Source organism: Mirounga angustirostris, unplaced genomic scaffold (assembly GCF_029215605.1).
Source record: "Mirounga angustirostris isolate CCGP_5_RB_7025 unplaced genomic scaffold, mMirAng1.0.hap1 SCAF_2, whole genome shotgun sequence".
Classification (NCBI taxonomy): Eukaryota; Metazoa; Chordata; class Mammalia; order Carnivora; family Phocidae; genus Mirounga; species Mirounga angustirostris.
Window position 1 is genome coordinate 45,235,529 of NW_026991710.1, and position 6,000 is coordinate 45,241,528.

Here is a 6,000-nt window from a genome sequence, read left to right on the forward strand (position 1 = left end):
GGAAGAGCAGGAATCTTATCAGGCAGATTACCTCATCTTTTTTTGGAGGGCGGGGTGGGTGAAGAGGGCCCATGTGACAGATTACCTCATTGATGTGATCAGAAAATTCCTGGTTGAAACTTGGTTTAAGTGATGCTATTTTGGGCCTGCGGTTTTCTTTTTAACAATAGAATACCTAGATTATATGCTAAGTGTCTCTATAGGAAACTAGATAGACCGATTCCAACGTGCATGTCTTTTTTTTTTTTTTTTTAAGATTTCATTTATTTATTTGACAGAGAGAGACATAGCGAGAGCAGGAACACAAGCAGGGGGAGTGGGAGAGGGAGAAGCAGGCTTCCCGCTGAGCCGGGAGCCCAATGCTGGGCTCGATCCCAGGACGCTGGGATCATGACGCGAGCCGTAGGCAGATGCTTAACTGACTGAGCCACCCCGGCGTCCCAAGGGAGAGAGAGTCTTAAGCAGACCCGCCTGCTGCGGGGCTTGATCTCAAGACCCTGAGATCAGGACCTGAGCTGAAACCAAGAGTCAAACGGCTTAACTGACTGCACCACCCCACTGCCCCGGGTCTGGAGTATTTTAAGTGTAATAGGATACAATAAGGGCTTCCCTAGCTTTCCCTTTTAAGCCTATTTTCATGTGAAAATTTTAATATGAAAATAGGCTTAAAAGTAAGGAAAATATGGATCTGAAAAGATTTCTTACCTCAAATATACATTGTTTGTACAGCCATTGAACAAAGTGGCTCATCAGGTCCAGAGGAGTAAAAGATGTTTTTGGGAACGGGGCCACTGGGGCCAGAGGAAAAACCAAAGGAAGACTGGAGATTTTGAGAGATGTGGAAAGAGCACCAGACTGGCTGGAAATCTGAGCCTCTGGATCCTCATTCCAGCTGTACCCTAACTTGAGTGCAAACCTGTGCAAGCCAAATATTTGCAGGCCTATCTTCTTTCATCCATAAAATGAGAGCTTGGACCCCTAAGGTCTCTTCTAGTTGTGAGATTTTGTGGTCTGCATACCATCCCGAAGGAGAACTCTGGGAGGAAGAACAATGACAAAGGCCAGAGGAAAGAGATAGAATGCAGGGGAGGGGCAGGGCAATGGAGATGACAGCTTTGCAGGGAGGGGTGTGTGGCTTATATTTAAACCACGGGCAAACGGAGTGCCGCTGGAGGCTCAAGAGACTGTTAGGGGCGCCAAGGAAAATCCAACTAGAGACTGGTGTGTGAAACAAGGGGTGTGCTAGGAATACAATATCCAGAAGAGGTGGAAGGGAGATTTCCAACAAGAAGGCAGATCACAGGGACCAGGGATCCAGGAGCATTTCTTTATTCCTTCAACAAATAATTATTGAAAAGGGAATATTTTAGAGGAGATTCAAAGAGGCAGGCTAGCATTTAGCATGAGGAAGTCTGTCATGGGTACTGAACTGGGGGTACTGATATGTGTAAGGGGTGTCCCCACTTTGAAAGTCTGCAAAAACCAAGCTGAGATCCCCCAACCATTCATTTCACAAACTGTTGTTGAACAATGACCGTGTTATAGGCACTGGAGATAAAGAACAATTTCTCTTCTGGAGCTTAAGTTCTAGTAAGGAAAGAAAATAAATAAGGTAAATAAAATGCATAATATGCTAGTTAGTGATAAATGCTAATAAGAAAAACACCAGGGAAGGACAACAGGATTGGATGCAAAGGGGAGGAGGCTGTAATTCTAAAAGCTTGGTAAATGAGGAGATGACATCTGAATCAGGAGGGGCAGGAATGAGCAGCATGGATAGAGGGTACTGGACAGTGCTTCCGAAGAGGAACAGCAAGCAGAACAAGGAACCGCAATTGGGCTTCAAGGAGGCCAGTGGTGCTGAAGGGAAGAGGAACAAGGGGAGAGTAGTTCAAAGTATGTTCTGGGCTCTGGGAGAGGGCAGGAGGGAGCCCAGCTCATTCTGGAGTTCCCTTGTTCACCTCCCTCCCTTCTCTCAGCATTTAGGGGACATCTCTGTGCCTCAAGCTGCAGATACTGTAGTGGGTAAGACATTGCGTTCCAGTTGTCAGAACCAGAACAGAAGGTCAGGGTCCAGCTGGAAGCAAGGATAGATGATCCTGCACTGAGTAGAGCTAGACCAGACCTCAGATCCCTGTCTTCAGACAACACCAATCTTTAAGCCAGTATGGCTCAAGGCTACTGGTGGGTCTCCACGGAGGGCAAAAGAGAACCATAGAGAAGAAACTAGGGACGCCAGTACATTGAACTTAAAATATATATGATTGTACTAGGAAAAACTACACATGATTTGAAATTTCAAACAGAATAAAAAGTACCCTAGGCTTCTAAGCTGCTGAGAACTTTTGAGACATCACAATCCAACCTCTTCATTTTACAGGGAAAACTCAAGAGAAGTGATTTATTAATGAGATAGAGGGGAGAAACAGTTCTTTAGCCTATCTGACCTGTGCTCACTCACTCTTTTTCTTCTTTTCCTTCCTTCCTTCCTCTCTCTCTCACTCTCTCACTTTTTTTTTTTAACTTGATAAAACAAGGACTCAAAAAATTGGCTTAAGACTCAAAGTTGCTCCTTTCCACGGAAATCTTTAGTAAAAGGCAAAACATTTCTATGATCTGAAGAGAAACCAAGAGTATCCAGTGCACTTTCTATCACACACAAAAAAATCTTTTTTTACTCTCACTAAAAGTTTCAGAATAGGGGCACCTGGGTGGCTCAGTCGTTAAGCGTCTGCCTCGGGCTCAGGTCATGATTCCAGGGTCCCGGGATCGAGTCCCACATCGGGCTCCCTGCTCCGCGGGAAGCCTGCTTCTCCCTCTCCCACTCCCCCTGCTTGTGTTCCTGCTCTCGCTCTCTCTCTCTCTGTCAAATAAATAAATAAAATCTTAAAAAAAAAAAAAGTTTCAGAATAAGGTTATAGAGAAAGCAAAGCAGTATTTTTTAAATTGTCTTCTAAGTTCACTTGAACTCAATGTGAAATAGAAATTGGGCTAACTCACAGCAAAAACTTCAGAGCCAGAGTTCAGTCCCTGCAGAATTAATTACATGAGGAGGAGATTCCTGGAAGGGTAAACAGTGACAGGTACTACTGAAAATGCAGAGAGAGTGGGAGAAACACCCAAAACGTTAGTCCTTGACACACCAATGTCTTCTCTTTGGCTGGTGACCCCAAATGAGTAGAAGTGAAATCTTTTAACATCATAATGGAGATGTTGTACCCCAATTTTCAGTGACAAAACCTTGAGTTATGTAACATGTAAAGCAGATAATTGAACTTCAGTGTAACATTCATGTGGGTTCAGCCAGACTAAGCTCTTTTCTAGAGGGAAAAAAAATGAAACATGGTTAGGAATAAAAAGCACACGAAAGCAGAAAAACATTATACCAAACTTTTGAAGTAAATCTCCAGAGAAAACATTATTAAGAACATATGATAATTAAAATTTAAAAATTGATTAATTAAATATATAGGAAAGAATCCACAGTCTCGAAATAAGAAAACCAGAACTCATTCACGTGTCAAAGTCTTTATCTTGCAAAGATCTTAAATTTTGGATGCAGCAAATTATACAGTCTCTTGAAAAACAATTAAGAATTCAAGTTCATAGCACTAGCTTCCACCCACCCCCCCAAGGAAATTTTCTATTGATTTGTAACTTGGCCTTGAATTTGACCTGTGGCCTTCATGTCTTGATAATTTGGGTCACTCTGAATATGCCATCTCTTGAACAAGGGCCTCTGCTAATTTTAAATGAATGCAGCTGCCAATTTGCCATTCTTTTTTTTGCATCACAATATGTGGGAATAAATTCTCAATTAATAAAACATTTCCAGGAAGCAGTCAGGCAGAGGAAAGGAAGGACATTTATCTAGTAAGTTTAAAAAGAGATGTTTCATTTTTGCCTTTTTGGATATAAAAAAAGGAAAGAAAACAGTTTATGCCTTTGAGGGCTTTGACAGAGGCCAGAATTATTCCCTGGGCTACAGCATCTAAAAAAGCCATGCAACTCAAATTAGATTTTAGGTAAAAAGAAAAGAAAAAAAAAAAGAAAGAAAGAAATAAAAAAGAAAGAATAAATGCAGACAAGTTTGTAGCAGTTTTCTTTCTTTCTTTCTTTCTCCTTCCTTCCTTCTTCCCTTCCTTCCTCCTTTCCTTCCCTCTCTTCCTCTCCTCTCTGTCTCTCTCCCTCCCTCCTTCCCATTCTTCATTTCTTTCTCTTTGGTTCAATGAAAATGAATACCTCTCAAGTTTGATTCACAGGGGAGGGCTTGCATTTGATATTAAATAACCAGACCCATGGTGATTAAGCCCTTAGGGCCTTTAAAACATTTTGCATCTGAAGCTGCATTAATTAATAATATACTGTCCTAATATGGGGAGACAAGGGTCCTACTGGGGTGTAGACTAGGAAAGTGAGGAGTGTGGAAGTTGTGTCATAAGAGAAACAAGTGAAGGAACTTGAAAGAGAAGGAACTGGGGGAGCTGAAGGAGGAGTTAGGCAAGTCTCAGCTGATGGGTTTTTGAGCTTGCTGTTTTCACTGTGTAGAATGTTCCTTCCCCTACTTTCCACCTGTTGAAATTCTACTAATTCTGTAAGGGCAGATTGGATAATCATCTACTGTGAGAAGTATCTAGATCCTCTTAGCTAGGGACCATCTCCCTACTCTGAACCTTCATAGCACTTGCTCCTACCTCTATTTTAATCCTAGTGATGGTACGGCTTACTAGATCAGGTTGGTCAGGGCCTTGAATGCTACACTAAGTGGTTTAAGGAAGCCATTAAATTTTTGAGGATGGGCATGATTTAGAGTTCAAAGGCAGACTAAAAAGGCATTTCTGGTGTAAATAGAAGGTAAGGGGTACATGAGACTACGTTCTCTCTCTCTCTTTCTCTTGTAAAAGCATATTACTGTGCACCAGGTATTATGCATGGTTACTCCACTTTATAAACGGGGAAACCAGGTTACTCTTCCACGCGTGGTGACCAGACAGCCTCCATGTTCTCACCACCTGCTTTACCGTCCTGTAAATCTGAGGATAACTGCTCCACTAAAATCATTTTTTTTTTAAGATTTTATTTATTTATTTGACAGAGACACAGCGAGAGAGGGAACACAAGCAGGGGGAGTGGGAGAGGGAGAAGCAGGCTTCCCGCCGAGCAGGGAGCCCGATGCGCGGGGCTCGATTCCAGGACCCTGGGATCATGACCTGAGCGAAGGCAGACCCTTAATGACTGAGCCACCCAGGCGCCCCTGAAATCGTGTTTTGAAGGCTCAGGAATTACCTGCTACCTGCCATGTCTATGGACTTGGACTTGTCCCCACAGTTCTGAGTCCATGATCTTCCGAGACATTTTCTTCTCACGACTCACGAACTGACTGCATTTTCCTCTTATTGTTTAAAATTTGGGATGCATTTTTACCGCGTGAGCTTAACGAAGCTTAATTAGTTAAGGGTGGCTATGGATGGAGATTTCAAGAGATTCTAAAGGGTATTTTCGAGCGCTTTAGACTTGAAAGGCGGGTGACAATAGTTCTAAAGAGAACGGTCAAAGCCTGCAGATTTTTCTTTTAACAGCTCTATTCTCATCCTTGCACGCCAGGGCTAGGGGGCAACTCTTCTGTTGTTTGTTTATGAAAGAAATCAAGAAAGGGACCGGGGCTCGTCTCTTCTTTGACCTAAGGGCAAGAGTGAGGGGCCAGGCGGATTAGGTGCGGCTCCCCCTAGGCGCGCCCACAGCCCAGCCAGGGCCCAGAGCAACCCCCTTCGCCAAGGGGCGGGGCGCGCCGGACGGCCACGCGCGCGGGCGGCGGAGGGGGCGTGTCCCGCGGGCGCGCGCGGGCGGTGGAGGGGGCGTGTCCCGCGGGCGGCGGCGGCGGCGGCGGCGGCGGCGGCGGCGCGGGCTGGGTGCGCGGCGCAGCCTCCTGTGCTGGAATGTGCGGCTCCCGCGAGCTCGCGGCGCAGCAGCAGAGCAAGCGCCGCCGAGGCCCCGGGCCAC

General features: G+C 44.8%; 1 non-coding gene across 1 annotated transcript; it reads right to left on the minus strand.

The window, feature by feature from the left end:
* Positions 1–2,520: 2,520 nt before the first annotated feature.
* Positions 2,521–2,635, minus strand: LOC123849057 (U5 spliceosomal RNA). The gene has a single exon (XR_006791902.1). It is a non-coding gene; the product is annotated as a U5 spliceosomal RNA (small nuclear RNA).
* Positions 2,636–6,000: the final 3,365 nt, after the last annotated feature.